Consider the following 16337-nt stretch of genomic DNA (forward strand, 5'->3'; position numbering starts at 1 on the left):
GATCACTTTCAGGATCCTCCTCCTCCTCCTCCTCAGGCCATACACGCTGAAAGGATGACAGGCAAGCAGCATGGGTACCGTCAGCAGTGGGCCAAGCTGTCTCTTCCCCCTCCTCCTCATGCTCCTCCCCCTCCTCCTCCTCCTCATCAACGCGCTGAGATATAAACATGAGGGTGCTCTGACTATCCAGCGACATACTGTCTTCCCCCGCCTCCGTTTCCGAGCGCAAAGCGTCTGCCTTTACGCTTTGCAGGGAACTTCTCAAGAGGCATAGCAGAGGAAGGGTGACGCTAATGATTGCAGCATCGCCGCTCACCATCTGGGTAGACTCCTCAAAGTTTCCAAGGACCTAGCAGATGTCTGCCAACCAGGCCCACTCTTCTGTAAAGAATTGAGGAGGCTGACTCCCACTACGCCGCCCATGTTGGACTTGGTATTCCACTATAGCTCTACGCTGCTCATAGAGCCTGGCCAACATGTGGAGCGTAGAGTTCCACCGTGTGGGCACGTTGCATAGCAGTCGGTGCACTGGAAGATTAAACCGATGTTGCAGGGTCCGCAGGGTGGCAGCGTCCGTGTTGGACTTGCGGAAATGTGCACTGAACCGGCGCACCTTTCCGAGCAGGTCTGACAAGCGTGGGTAGCTTTTCAGAAAGCGCTGAACCACCAAATTAAAGACGTGGGCCAGGCATGGCACGTGCGTGAGGCTGCCGAGCTGCAGAGCCGCCACCAGGTTACGGCCATTGTCACACACGACCATGCCCGGTTGGAGGCTCAGCGGCGCAAGCCAGCGGTCGGTCTGCTCTGTCAGACCCTGCTGCAGTTCGTGGGCCGTGTGCCTCTTCTCTCCTAAGCTGAGTGGTTTCAGCACGGCCTGCTGGCGCTTGCCCACCGCTGTGCTACCACCCCGCACGACACCGACTGGTGGCGACGTGCTGCTGCTGACACATCTTGATTGCGAGACAGAGGTTGTGTAGGAGGAGGAGGAGGGTGGTTTAGTGGAGGAAGCATACACCGCCGCAGATACCACCACCGAGCTGGGGCCCACAATTCTGGGGGTGGGTAGGACATGAGCGGTCCCAGGCTCTGACTCAGTCGTAGCCTCTACTAAATTCACCCAATGTGCCGTCAGGGAGATATAGTGGCCCTGCCCGCCTGTGCTTGTCCACGTGTCCATTGTTAAGTGGACCTTGGCAGTAACCGCGTTGGTGAGAGCGCGTACAATGTTGCGGGAGACGTGGTCGTGCAGGGCTGGGAGGGCACATCGGGAAAAGTAGTGGCGACTGGGAACCGAGTAGCGCGGGGCTGCCGCCGCCATCATGTTTTTGAAAGCCTCCTTTTCCTCAAGCCTATACGGCAGCATCTTCAGGCTGATCAATTTGGCTATGTGCACGTTTAACGCTTGAGCGTGCGGGTGTGCGGCGGCGTACTTGCACTTGCGCTCAAACAGTTACGCTAGCGACGGCTGGACGCTGCACTGAGAGACATTGCTGGATGGGGCCGAGGACAGCGGAGGTGAGCGTGTGGGTGCAGGCCGGGAGACGGTCGTGCCTGTGTCCTGAGAGGGGGGTTGGATCTCAGTGGCAGGTTGGGGCACAAGGGGAGAGGCAGTGGTGCAAACCGGAGGCGGTGAACGGCCTTCGTCCCACCTTGTGGGGTGCTTGGCCATCATATGCTGGCGCATGCTGGTGGTGGTGAGGCTGGTGGTGGTGGCTCCTCGGCTGATCTTGGCGCGACAAACCTTGCACACCACAGTTCGTCGGTCGTCTGCACTCTCAGTGAAAAACTGCCAGACCTTTGAGCACCTCGGCCTCTGCAGGGTGGCATGGTGCGAGGGGGCTCTTTGGGAAACAGTTGGTGGATTATTCGGTCTGGCCCTGCCTCTACCCCTGGCCACCGCACTGCCTCTTCCAACCTGCCCTGCTGCTGCACTTGCCTCCCCCTCTGAAGATCTGTCCTCAGTAGGCTTAGCAAACCAGTTGGGGTCAGTCACCTCACCGTCCAGCTGCTCTTCCTCCGAATCCTCTGTGCGCTCCTCCCTCAGACTTACTGTCCTTACTACTACCTCACTGATAGACAACTGTGTCTCATCGTCATAATCCTCCTCACCCACTGAAAGCTCTTGAGACAGTTGCCGGAAGTCCCCAGCCTCATCCCCCGGACCCCGGGAACTTTCCAAAGGTTGGGCATCGGTCACGATAAACTCCTCTGGTGGGAGAGGAACCATTGCTGCCCAATCTGGGCAGGGGCCCGAGAACAGTTCCTGGGAGTCTGCCTGCTCCTCAGAATGTGTCATTTTCATGGAGTGAGGAGGCTGGGAGGAAGGAGGAGCAGCAGCCAGAGGATTCAGAGTTGCAGCTGTGGACGGCGTAGAAGACTAGGTGGTCGATAGATTGCTGGATGCACTTTCTGCCATCCACGACAGGACCTGCTCACACTGCTCATTCTCTAATAAAGGTCTACCGCGTGGACCCATTAATTGTGAGATGAATCTGGGGACCCCTGAAACTTGCCTCTCTCCTATTCCCGCAGCAGTCGGCTGCGATACACCTGGACCAGGAGCTTGGCCTGTGCCCACACCCTGACTTGGGCCTCCGCGTCCTCGCCCCCGTCCACGTCCTCTAGGCCTACCCCTACCCCCCAGCATGGTGTATTACCAGATTAGCAGAAACAGAACGCTGTAATTAAATGTGCCGCTTATTGGCCTTTGGGTGGAGGCTGACTTCGCGTACGTAATGCACTGCAGAGGCAGGAAACAATTATGCGCAAGGCTGGGTATTAATTCACCAACTACTACACCCAGCAGAGACGCTGTAAACGGAAGGCAGTGACAGGCAGGCCAAATCTTGTATATTTTTAAACTTTGTGGGAACAACCACACTTCCTGTGATATGCACTGTATTTCGGTTGCCCTGTTGGAGGCTGACTTCGCGTACGTAACGCACTGCAGAGGCAGGCAACAATTATGCGCAAGGCTGGGTATAAATTCAACAACTACTACCCCCAGCAGAGACGCAGTAAACTGAAGGCAGTGACAGGCAGGCCTAATATTGTATTTTTTTGAACTTTTGGGGAAAAAGCCCACTGCCTATATAGCTAGTATACCTCTTTCCCTGCCTCACCAGTACTGCCCTTATACTGAGTAAAATGACTGCAGACTGAGGACGCTATGGTCTGCACACCCGATATACAAAAAAAAAAATTGTGCAACACTGCTAAAAGCAGCCTCAACAGTACTGCACACGGTCAGATGTGGCCCTAAGAAGGACCATTGGGGTTCTTGAAGACTAAAATAACACCTAACCCTCTCCCTATAGCAGCAGCAGCATCAGCAGCACTGTCCCTGATGTATGTCAGCATGCATCTGTGGCGAGCCGCGGGCGGGGCAGATTTTAATACTCGGGTGACACCTGATCTCCCCAGCCACTCACTTTAGGGGGGTAATATAGGGCTGGAACGTCACAGGAGGAAGTTGTAATGCCTTCTATGTCTTTCTATTGGCCAGAAAAGCGCGCAAATTTCTCAGAGATGAAAGTGAAAGTAACTCGAACATCGCGTGGTGCTCGTTTCGAGTAACGAGCATCTCGAACACCCTAATACTCGAACGAGTATCTAGCTCGGACGAGTATGCTCGCTCATCCCTATTAAAGATATTTTTTAAGAATTTTTAGTGACTTTTTTATTTTCAGTTACAATCTATATTTAAAAAGTGTAATATGTTTCTCTATCTGTCTTTAATAAGGAAAAATGTCAGGCGATCCACATTGTTTGTGGATAGGCAGATCTGTCTGCTAGTTATCACACCCCCTGGGCAAGCACCTCTAAAGCATGCAAGCTCTTGCCACTTGTCATACCTAGACACCCAGAAATCAATGCCATGTCTGAGTACATCTATGTGGGAGTTGACATACTCTTGGACCATCATGGATAAGTGTTACCTGCTACTGTGAGTCCTACCCTGTGCTTTTGCTGCAGGTTGTGCCGGGCTGAAAAGACTATGCCACACCTCTGTTAGACTTCCTCTGCCAACCGTGGTGGTGCTCCGACGGTGCCTTCCTGCTCATCTGCCATATGCCATAGAGCTGCAATTTATTGCTGATAAATACGTGTGGCCAAGGGAAAATGCTCCGCTCAAGCTGCTTAACAGTCTCTCCTGATGGTGCTGCATTTTTAGGTCCCTCTCCACTGAATTAATTTTGTCATTTTGGCCTTGTAGAATCAACTAGACTGCCCAGTTTACATTCATGAAACTGAATGATCAAACAGCTCCTCAGACTGATCTATATAGAATGCTTTGGAGGGTGAGAGGGATTTGGTATGGGGTGAAGTAGAGGGGTTTGCTCCTGGCTGACTGGTGCGGACTGGCTGCTGTGTGCCTGCTATGTCATCTACTCTACGATCTATTCTGCATTCTGTGGATGCACAGGCAAGACCAATACTATGGAATCACAATGGGCTAGCCTAGCCTCTTGCACAACATGAAGTTGCTGCTTCATTGGGAGTGGCTTGAAGTGACAATTTGGCCCATCCTTATCACTTGCATGGGGCTTAAAGGGGTTGTCTCGCGAAATCAAGTGGGGTTATACACTTCTGTATGGCCATATTAATGCACTTTGTAATATACATCGTGCATTAAATATGAGCCATACAGAAGTTATTCACTTACCTGCTCCGTTGCTAGCGTCCCCGTCGCCATGGTTCCGTCTAATTTCGGTGTCTTCTTGCTTTTTTAGACGCGCTTGCGCAGATGGATCTTCTCCCTTCGGCTCGGAAGCATCGGCGTTTTGGCTCCGCCCCCTTGTACGCGTCATCACGTAGCTCCGCCCCCGTCACGTGCCGATGACGCGTACAAGGGGGCGGAGCCAAAATGCTGATGCTTCCGAGCTGAGCCGAAGGGAGAAGATCCATCTGCGCAAGCACGTCTAAAAAAGCAAGAAGACACCGAAATTAGACGGAACCATGGCGACGGGGACGCTAGCAACGGAGCAGGTAAGTGAATAACTTCTGTATGGCTCATATTTAATGCACGATGTATATTACAAAGTGCATTAATATGGCCATACAGAAGTGTATAACCCCACTTGCTGCCGCGAGACAACCCCTTTAAGGTCAATCACAGAGACAATAATAAGGAGACAACTCACACTTTTTGGTCAGAAGCTGTCCTGGCCCATGGTGCTCTAACCGCAGTAATTGCTAGGAAAATGGAGAGATGACAGAGGCCTCCTGCTTGTCCACAGCACTCGTGGGTGCAACAGATAGGCAACGGTACCTCCTACGACATCTACACTGAATGGAACAATGCTCTCGGTCATGGTCATTTTAGATCGGTGCTACGGACCCTCGTCGTAAACGCGTGATAACTAACTAACTCTATCACTTCCACCAGCAGCTCTACCAACACGTTCTCCTTGCTTTCTTCATGTTTCCTTTTTATTTATTTACTATTATTACGTTTTTCATTTATTTTTTTATGTAGTTTTATGCAACTTATCAGATGACTGTGTTGTTTGCAGAAAACCACTGCTAGTTGCATAAGGCCTGCAAATAATTCGTAGTGGCTGCACTGGTGACTTTGAGTGACATCTGAGGCTACTGACACGCACTGTGTGTATTTGCTGTTTCCCTGTTTGGTTTTCTTTTTGTTTTATATTAACAAAAAAAGCACCACCAACTAAATAAGCTGCAGTTTCTGGGAGGCACAATATGTGAGAATAGAAGGCCACAGAGTATAGCTTATATCTTGAGCTGTTCCTCTTTGGTGCAGCATTATTGAATTCCCCTGACCCCACTGCTAGCTGCATAAGGTTTGCAAATAATTCGTAGTGGATGAACTGGTGACCTTGAATGACATCTGAGGCCACAAACAGATAATTGCACTATTCCCCACGCCAAGGTGTATTTTGTTTGTCTGCTTTGCTGCTATTTACATTGAAAGTGGCAGAAATATACCCTCTCACAATTTACAGAACATGTTTTGTATAGCATATAAACATGATACACTTTCTTTCTCTGCTCCCTCCAATATAACACTGTTTAAGTTCCCTGCTAGTATACAAACTTTCACACCCAGCAGCAATATATCCTCTGTAGAATATCTATAGGTCACATGATGCAGGTGTCCAGTGAAATTACTGCCCATATGCAAGCACACATTTGGTTACATTTCCGACTGAGAGACTTTTAGGAATGAACTGTTATGACAAGGCGAATGGCAACACCCAGCTCCTAATTTATTCATACATTTCCAGGAAATGCATGAAGGAACAAAAGGCGAAAGACACAATGCTGAGTTCTAGGAATAGAGGCTCCGAAATTGTTTTTTTTTAATGGGATGTTTGGAGAGACATGCCAGGAAAGCAGGCAGATCCTCTTTTAGGAAACATAAAAAAACCTCTAGATAAGAAATGTTGTAATTTATATGATATATGCTAGACAGAGCTAGATTGATAGGTACAGTATATGGTTAGAAAGATGATAGTTGATAGAAATAATGAGCCAACAACAACTTTCACTGGTAAATTTAGTCATCTACTGGGGCTTTATATATATATATATATATATATATATATATATATATATATATATATATATATATATTAAAATATACATGCAAATATATTCTTGGGTCTGATCACAGAAATCGCAACATTGTAATCTCACATATGCTTACCAATTATATGAATTAATACACTAGCATAGTTTTAATTTCTAAGTCCCTATTGGCAAAAAGTGCATAGAATTCATTACTTGGTGACATGTTATTCCTTTTCAGTATGTAATATAGGCACCGAGATTAGCAAATTTTGATTCACTGCATATATACAATGGATGGCATGAAAACCTTAGTTCTATTCAATCAAGAACAAAAAGTCATAAGCATTAATTCTGGGAACAAGAATAAATATCTGCACTGCACAAAAGAAGATTGTTAAAAATAGCTAATTCCTTCCGTGCAGGGTGGTGGTAAGAGACTTGGATGTTAAAAGAAAAACAGGTTTCATTCATGTTTTCTTTCTGTTGGTCAATGTAGACAGGAATTTTAGTCAAGGTCATGGGAAAGGGCAGTGCCCTAGATTTTCTTGCAGTCAGATCTGAGACACTCTACGAATCCCTTACAGAACATGAGTTGTTCTGGTAATAGTATCCCGTGCTTATATAGAAGAAAACATGCTCTGGAATCTTCAGCAATAACCACAGATGGATAGCAATGGCTATGATGAGTGCCAGATGACATGACCAATCTCCAACAGATCGAATGCAAAAATTACATGTACTGTAGTCACGGTATTAAAGAAAGTCTTATTAATGTCCAAATCATTAAACATTTATTTGAAGACTTTAAGTTAAAAAAAAAACAAAAACACAAAAATGTAGAATATAGTCTTGTTTTTATTAAAACAGAATCCTAGAAGATGAATAGAAGAAAGAGTAAAAACGTCAACTTGAACCATTTCTAATACAAAAGTATTTTACAGAAATGTCCTGGCGAAAAAAAACCTAAAACAACGTTTTCATTTTTTTTTTGCTGGAAATAGTTTCTAAATGTTGGAAATTAACTTGTATAAAGAAACATGATGGTAAATTGCAAAGTCCTCCATGATGGTGACAGGATTGCTTATTTTAACAGTGCAGTAGAGTTATACCTAATAGAAATACTAGGCATATTGTTTTTTATATTCATACAGCCTCTACTGCAAGACCAACACTTAATATTTTTATCTTACTAATATTGGAAAAGAATGTATTTTCAAATGTCAATTCCCTTAGAGGTCGGTCACACCACACCTGAATGTCTTTCAATTTCAAATGCATCACACATATGTATTTGATTATGCATATACAGTATATGGGGTCAGATTGACCCATCAGAAGACAAAAGGATCTCTCAGGAACCCAGGCCCAGATATGATTATCTATCTATCTATCTATCTATCTATCTATCTATCTATCTATCTATCTATCTATCTATCTATCTATCTATCTATCTATCTCATATCTATCTATCTATCTATCTATCTATCTCATATCTATCTATCTATCTATCTCATATCTATCTCATATCTATCTCATATCTATCTATCTATCTATCTATCTATCTATCTATCTATCTATCTATCTATCTATCTATCTATCTATCTCATATCTATCTATCTATCTATCTATCTATCTATCTATCTATCTATCTATCTATCTATCTATCTATCTATCTCTTATCTATCTCATATCTATCTATCTATCTATCTATCTATCTATCTATCTATCTCATATCTATCTATCTATCTATCTATCTATCTATCTATCTATCTATCTATCTCATATCTATCTATATATCTCATATCTATCTATATATCTCATATCTATCTATCTTCCCTTAACAGTATCTATTTTTAATTACACCTCTGTGATCCATTAGAGTGGTTCAGCTAACCTCAGTACTGCAGCTCAGGCCCATTCGGAGAGGAGTTTCTAATTGGTTTGTTGCTCTTTAAATATTCCTGGTTTCCACAATGTTTTGCTGGTTATAGCATTAGCTTTGTGTGTTTAAAGCCAGTATTCCTTGTTTGCTTCTAGTATCTTGTTCCTATTCTAGCTGTTGGTTGTCAGTGTAGTACCAGTTAAGTCATTGCTTCTCAGCCGTGTACTTTTTTTTAGTCAATTCCTTGCTTCTCTGGCCTGTATTTTGGTTTGCTCTTTCCCTATTTGTTTCTGTCTTGACATGCTTCCTAGTTCAGCTCTGCTCATTTTGATTTTCTTCTCTCTGGGTTTTTGTCAGGGTCAGTGTTTCAGATACAGTTTCCACTAGTTATATCTTTAGGGATACTAAGGGACAATTGTGTCTGGTGTTAGGGTAAAGGCTAGAGATGAGCGAACACCAAAATGTTCGGGTGTTCGTTATTCGTAACGAACTTCCCGTGATGCTCGAGGGTTCGTTTCGAACAACGAACCCCATTGAAGTCAATGGGCGACCAGAACATTTTTGTATTTCGCCGATGCTCGCTAAGGTTTTCATGTGTGAAAATCTGGGCAATTCAGGAAAGTGATGGGAATGACACAGTGACGGATAGGGCAGGCGAGGGGCTACATGTTGGGCTGCATCTCAAGTTCACAGGTCCCACTATTAAGCCACAATAGCGGCAAGAGTGGGCCCCCCCCCCCCAACAACTTTTACTTCTGAAAAGCCCTCATTAGCATGGCATACCTTTGCTAAGCACCACACTACCTCCAACAAAGCACAATCACTGCCTGCATGACACTCCACTGACACTTCTCCTGTGTTACATGCTGCCCAACCGCCCCCCCTCCCCCCCACAGCGCACACCAAACTGTCCCTGCGCAGCCTTCAGCTGCCCTCATGCCACACCACCCTCATGTCTATTTAGAAGTGCGTCTGCCACGACGAGGGACCGCAGGCACACACTGCACAGGGTTGGCACGGCTAGGTAGCGACCCTCTTTAATAGGGGCGGGGCGATAGCCCACAATGCTGTACAGAAGCAATGAGAAATAGAATCCTGTGCCACCGCCATCAGGAGCTGCACATGTGGGCATAGCAATGGGGAACCTATGTGCCACACACTATTCATTCTGTCAAGGTGTCTGCATGCCCCAGTCAGACCGGGCTTTTTAATTCATAGACACAGGCAGGTACAACTCCCTATTGTGAAGTCCCTGTCGACCCACAGCATGGGTGGCTCCCTGGAACCCACCGGTGGTACACAGAAATATCCCATTGCATTGCCCAACACAGCTGAGGTAGTAATGTCGTGCTTAATGCAGGTGGGCTTCGGCCCACACTGCATGCCCCAGTCTGACTGGGGTTCTTTATAAGTGTACAGATGTAGTAAATTCTCCGTGTGCACCTACAGCATGGGTGGGTGCCAGGAAGCCACCGGCGGTACATAGAAAGATCCCATTGCATTGCCCAACACAGCTGAGGTAGTAATGTTGTGCGTAATACAGGTGGGCTTCGGCCCACACTGCATGCCCCAGTCAGACTGGGGTTCTTTAGAAGTGTACAGATGTATTAAAAACTCCGTGTGCACCTACAGCATGGGTGGCTCCCTGGAACCCACCGGCGGTACACAAAAATATCCCATTGCATTGCCCAACACAGCTGAGGTAGTAATGTCGTGCTTAATGCAGGTGGGCTTCGGCCCACACTGCATGCCCCAGTCAGACTGGGGTTCTTTACAAGTGGACACATGTAGGTTAAACTCCCTGTGGACCCACTGCCTGGGTGGGTGCCAGGAAGCCACCGGCGGTACATAGAAATATCCCATTGCATTGCCCAACACAGCTGAGGTAGTAATGTTGTGCGTAATACAGGTGGGCTTCGGCCCACACTGCATGCCCCAGTCAGACTGGGGTTCTTTAGAAGTGTACAGATGTATTAAAAACTCCGTGTGCACCTACAGCATGGGTGGCTCCCTGGAACCCACCGGCGGTACACAAAAATATCCCATTGCATTGCCCAACACAGCTGAGGTAGTAATGTCGTGCTTAATGCAGGTGGGCTTCGGCCCACACTGCATGCCCCAGTCAGACTGGGGTTCTTTACAAGTGGACACATGTAGGTTAAACTCCCTGTGGACCCACTGCCTGGGTGGGTGCCAGGAAGCCACCGGCGGTACATAGAAATATCCCATTGCATTGCCCAACACAGCTGAGGTTACGTCAGCTGTAATGCAGGTGGGCTAAAAATTAATTTGATTACACTGTAGGCGAGGGCCCACAAAAATTGCTGTATCAACAGTACTAATGTACATCCCAAAAATTGGCCATGGCCAGCCAAGAGGGCAGGTGAAACACATTAATCGCTTTGGTTAATGTGGCTTAAGTGGTAACTAGGCCTGGAGGCAGCCCAGTGTAACGAAAAATTCGTTCAAGTTAAAGTTCCAATGCTTTTAAGCGCATTGAAACTTTTAAAAATTGTTCTTAAAAATTATTTGACTGAGCCTTGTGGCCCTAAGAAAAATTGCCCGTTCAGCGTGATTACGTGAGGTTTCAGGAGGAGGAGCAGGAGGAGGAGGAGGAGGAATATTAGACACAGATTGATGAAGCAGAAATGTCCCCGTTTTGGATGGTGAGAGAGAACGTAGCTTCCATCCGCGGGTGCAGCCTACGTATTGCTTACGTATCGCTGCTGTCCGCTGGTGGAGAACAGAAGTCTGGGGAAATCCAGCCTTTGTTCATCTTGATGAGTGTTAGCCTGTCGGCACTGTCGGTTGACAAGCGGCTACGCTTATCTGTGATGATTCCCCCAGCCGCACTAAACACCCTCTCCGACAAGACGCTAGCCGCAGGACAAGCAAGCACCTCCAGGGCATACAGCGCGAGTTCAGGCCACGTGTCCAGCTTCGACACCCAGTAGTTGTAGGGGGCAGAGGCGTCACCAAGGATGGTCGTGCGATCCGCTACGTACTCCCTCACCATCCTTTTACAGTGCTCCCGCCGACTCAGCCGTGACTGGGGAGCGGTGACACAGTCTTGGTGGGGAGCCATAAAGCTGGCCAGGCCCTTAAAGACTGTTGCACTGCCTGGGATGTACATGCTGCTCGATCTACGCACCTCCCCTGCTACCTTGCCCTCGGTACTGCGCCTTCTGCCACTAGCGCTGTCGGCTGGGAATTTTACCATCAGCTTGTCCGCAAGGGTCCTGTGGTATAGCAACACTCTCGAACCCCTTTCCTCTTCGGGAATCAGAGTGGGCAGGTTCTCCTTATACCGTGGATCGAGCAGTGTGTACACCCAGTAATCCGTCGTGGCCAGAATGCGTGCAACGCGAGGGTCACGAGAAAGGCATCCTAACATGAAGTCAGCCATGTGTGCCAGGGTACCTGTACGCAACACATGGCTGTCCTCACTAGGAAGATCACTTTCAGGATCCTCCTCCTCCTCCTCCTCCTCCTCCTCCTCAGGCCATACACGCTGAAAGGATGACAGGCAATCAGCCGGTGTACCGTCAGCAGCGGCCCAAGCTGTCTCTTCCCCCTCCTCCTCATCCTCCTCATGCTCCTCCTCCTCCTCCTGTACGCGCTGAGAAATAGACAGGAGGGTGCCCTGACTATCCAGCGGCATACTGTCTTCCCCCGCCCCCGTTTCCGAGCGCAAAGCAGCTGCCTTTATGGTTTGCAGGGAATTTCTCAAGATGCATAGCAGAGGAATGGTGACGCTAATGATTGTAGCATCGCCGCTCACCACCTGGGTAGACTCCTCAAAATTACCAAGGACATGGCAGATGTCTGCCAACCAGGCCCACTCTTCTGAAAGGAATTGAGGAGGCTGACTCCCACTGCGCCGCCCATGTTGGAGTTGGTATTCGACTATAGCTCTCCGTTGTTCATAGAGCCTGGCCAACATGTGGAGCGTAGAGTTCCACCGTGTGGGCACGTCGCACAGCAGTCGGTGCACTGGCAGCTTAAAGTGATGTTGCAGGGTGCGCAGGGTGGCAGCGTCCGTGTGGGACTTGCGGAAATGTGCGCAGAGCCGGCGCGCCTTTACGAGCAGGTCTGACAAGCGTGGGTAGCTTTTCAGAAAGCGCTGAACCACCAAATTAAAGACGTGGGCCAGGCATGGCACGTGCGTGAGGCTGCCGAGCTGCAGAGCCGCCACCAGGTTACGGCCGTTGTCACACACGACCATGCCCGGTTGGAGGCTCAGCGGCGCAAGCCAGCGGTCGGTCTGCTGTGTCAGACCCTGCAGCAGTTCGTGGGCCGTGTGCCTCTTATCGCCTAAGCTGAGTAGTTTCAGCACGGCCTGCTGACGCTTGCCCACCGCTGTGCTGCCACACCGCGCGACACCGACTGCTGGCGACATGCTGCTGCTAACACATCTTGATTGCGAGACAGAGGAGGAGGAGGAGGAGGAGGAGGAGGGTGCTTTAGTGGAGGAAGCATACACCTCCGCAGATACCAGCACCGAGCTGGGGCCCGCAATTCTGGGGGTGGGTAGGACGTGAGCGGTCCCAGGCTCTGACTCGGTCCCAGCCTCCACTAAATTCACCCAATGTGCCGTCAGGGAGATGTAGTGGCCCTGCCCGCCTGTGCTTGTCCACGTGTCCGTAGTTAAGTGGACCGTGGCAGTAACCGCGTTGGTGAGGGCGCGTACAATGTTGCGGGAGACGTGGTCGTGCAGGGCTGGGACGGCACATCGGGAAAAGTAGTGGCGACTGGGAACTGAGTAGCGCGGGGCCGCCGCCTCCATGATACTTTTGAAGGACTCCGTTTCCACAACCCTATACGGCAGCATCTCAAGGCTGATGAATTTTGCGATGCGGACGGTTAACGTTTGAGCGTGCGGGTGCGTGGCGGCGTACTTGCGCTTGCGCTCGAACACTTGCGCAAGCGACGGCTGAACGGTGCGCTGAACTACACTGCTGGATGGGGCCGAGGACAGCGGAGATGAGGGTGTGGGTGCAGGCCATGAGGCGGTAGTGCCTGTGTCCTGAGAGGGGGGTTGCATCTCAGTGGCAGGTTGGGGCACAGGGGGAGAGGCAGGGGTGCAAACCGGAGGCGGTGAACGGCCTTTGTCCCACCTTGCGGGGTGCTTGGCCATCATATGTCTGCGCATGGTGGTGGTGGTGAGGCTGTTGGTGTTGGCTCCCCGGCTGAGCTTTGCGCGACAAAGGTTGCACACCACTGTTCGTCGGTCGTCAGGCGTCTCTGTGAAAAACTGCCAGACCTTAGAGCACCTCGGCCTCCGCAGGGTGGCATGGCGCGAGGGGGCGCTTTGGGAAACAGTTGGTGGATTATTCGGTCTGGCCCTGCCTCTACCCCTGGCCACTGCACTGCCTCTTGCAACCTGCCCTGCTGATGCCCTTGACTCCCCCTCTGAAGACCTGTCCTCCTGAGTAAGCGTTGCACACCAGGTGGGGTCAGTCACCTCATCGTCCTGCTGCTCTTCCTCCGAATCCTCTGTGCGCTGCTCCCTCGGACTTACTGCCCTTACTACTACCTCACTGCAAGACAACTGTGTCTGATCGTCATCGTCCTCCTCACCCACAGAAAGTTGTTGAGACAGTTGGCGGAAGTCCCCAGCCTCATCCCCCGGACCCCGGGAACTTTCGAATGGTTGGGCATCAGTGACTATAAACTCCTCTGGTGGGAGAGGAACCGCTGCTGCCCAATCTGAGCAGGGGCCCGAGAACAGTTCCTGGGAGTGTTCCCGCTCCTGAGCAGGTGTCATTGTAGTGGAGTGAGGAGGCTGGGAGGAAGGAGGAGCAGCAGACAGAGGATTCGGATTTGCAGCAGTGGACGGCGCAGAACTGCGTGTAGACGATAGGTTGCTCGAAGCACTTTCTGCCATCCAGGACAGGACCTGCTCACACTGCTCATTTTCTAATAACCGTCTCCCGCGTGGACCCATTAATTGGGCGATGAATGTGGGGACGCCAGAAACGTGCCTCTCTCCTAATCGCGCAGCAGTCGGCTGCGACACACCGGGATCCGGAGCTCGGCCTGTGCCCACACCCTGACTTGGCCCTCCGCGTCCTCGGCCGCGTCCACGTCCTCTAGGCCTACCCCTACCCCTCAGCATGCTGTATTACCAGTGATTTGATTTCACAGGCAGGAAATAAATTGGCGCAAGACTGCAGGCCAAATATAATTTTTGCCCTTTTTGGAAAACGAAAGGCCCCACTGCCTCTAGTGAATGAATAATCTAAGTTTAATAACTGTGCTGTGTCCCTGCTTATGTGTCACAGAACGTGAGGGTAGCAGAGTTATTATAACTCTGGCAGAGCAGGAATTTTTTTTCCCAATTAAGGAAAGCAAATGGCGAAGCCAGCAGTAAAGCGTAGCTGGGTGCGTATGATTTAGCACTGTTCTTCACGCAGCTCACACGTCTCCACCGCCCGTAAGGACGGACAGAGGCTGGACAAATAGATTTGTTTTCAGTTTTTTCCCACCAAAAGGCAGCACTGCGTATATTCAATGAACATGAGAAGTGTAATAACTGTGCTGTGTCCCTGCTTATGTGTCACAGAACGTGAGGGTAGCAGAGTTATTATAACTCTGGCAGAGCAGGAATTTTTTTTCCCAATTAAGGAAAGCAAATGGCGAAGCCAGCAGTAAAGCGTAGCTGGGTGCGTATGATTTAGCACTGTTCTTCACGCAGCTCACACGTCTCCACCGCCCGTAAGGACGGACAGAGGCTGGACAAATAGATTTGTTTTCAGTTTTTTCCCACCAAAAGGCAGCACTGCGTATATTCAATGAACATGAGAAGTGTAATAACTGTGCTGTGTCCCTGCTTATGTGTCACAGAACGTGAGGGTAGCAGAGTTATTATAACTCTGGCAGAGCAGGATTTTTTTTTCCCAATTAAGGAAAGCAAATGGCGAAGCCAGCAGTAAAGCGTAGCTGGGTGCGTATGATTTAGCACTGTTCTTCACGCAGCTCACACGTCTCCACCGCCCGTAAGGACGGACAGAGGCTGGACAAATAGATTTGTTTTCAGTTTTTTCCCACCAAAAGGCAGCACTGCGTATATTCAATGAACATGAGAAGTGTAATAACTGTGCTGTGTCCCTGCTTATGTGTCACAGAACGTGAGGGTAGCAGAGTTATTATAACTCTGGCAGAGCAGGAATTTTTTTTCCCAATTAAGGAAAGCAAATGGCGAAGCCAGCAGTAAAGCGTAGCTGGGTGCGTATGATTTAGCACTGTTCTTCACGCAGCTCACACGTCTCCACCGCCCGTAAGGACGGACAGAGGCTGGACAAATAGATTTGTTTTCAGTTTTTTCCCACCAAAAGGCAGCACTGCGTATATTCAATGAACATGAGAAGTGTAATAACTGTGCTGTGTCCCTGCTTATGTGTCACAGAACGTGAGGGTAGCAGAGTTATTATAACTCTGGCAGAGCAGGATTTTTTTTTCCCAATTAAGGAAAGCAAATGGCGAAGCCAGCAGTAAAGCGTAGCTGGGTGCGTATGATTTAGCACTGTTCTTCACGCAGCTCACACGTCTCCACCGCCCGTAAGGACGGACAGAGGCTGGACAAATAGATTTGTTTTCAGTTTTTTCCCACCAAAAGGCAGCACTGCGTATATTCAATGAACATGAGAAGTGTAATAACTGTGCTGTGTCCCTGCTTATGTGTCACAGAACGTGAGGGTAGCAGAGTTATTATAACTCTGGCAGAGCAGGAATTTTTTTTCCCAATTAAGGAAAGCAAATGGCGAAGCCAGCAGTAAAGCGTAGCTGGGTGCGTATGATTTAGCAATGTTTTTCACGCAGCTCACACGTGTCCACAGGCGTTAGGACGGACAGAGGCTGGACAAATAGATTTGTTTTCAGTTTTTTCCCACCAAAAGGCAGCACTGCGTATATTCTA

Source organism: Eleutherodactylus coqui, chromosome 1 (genome assembly GCF_035609145.1).
Source record: "Eleutherodactylus coqui strain aEleCoq1 chromosome 1, aEleCoq1.hap1, whole genome shotgun sequence".
In the NCBI taxonomy this organism is placed as follows: domain Eukaryota; kingdom Metazoa; phylum Chordata; class Amphibia; order Anura; family Eleutherodactylidae; genus Eleutherodactylus; species Eleutherodactylus coqui.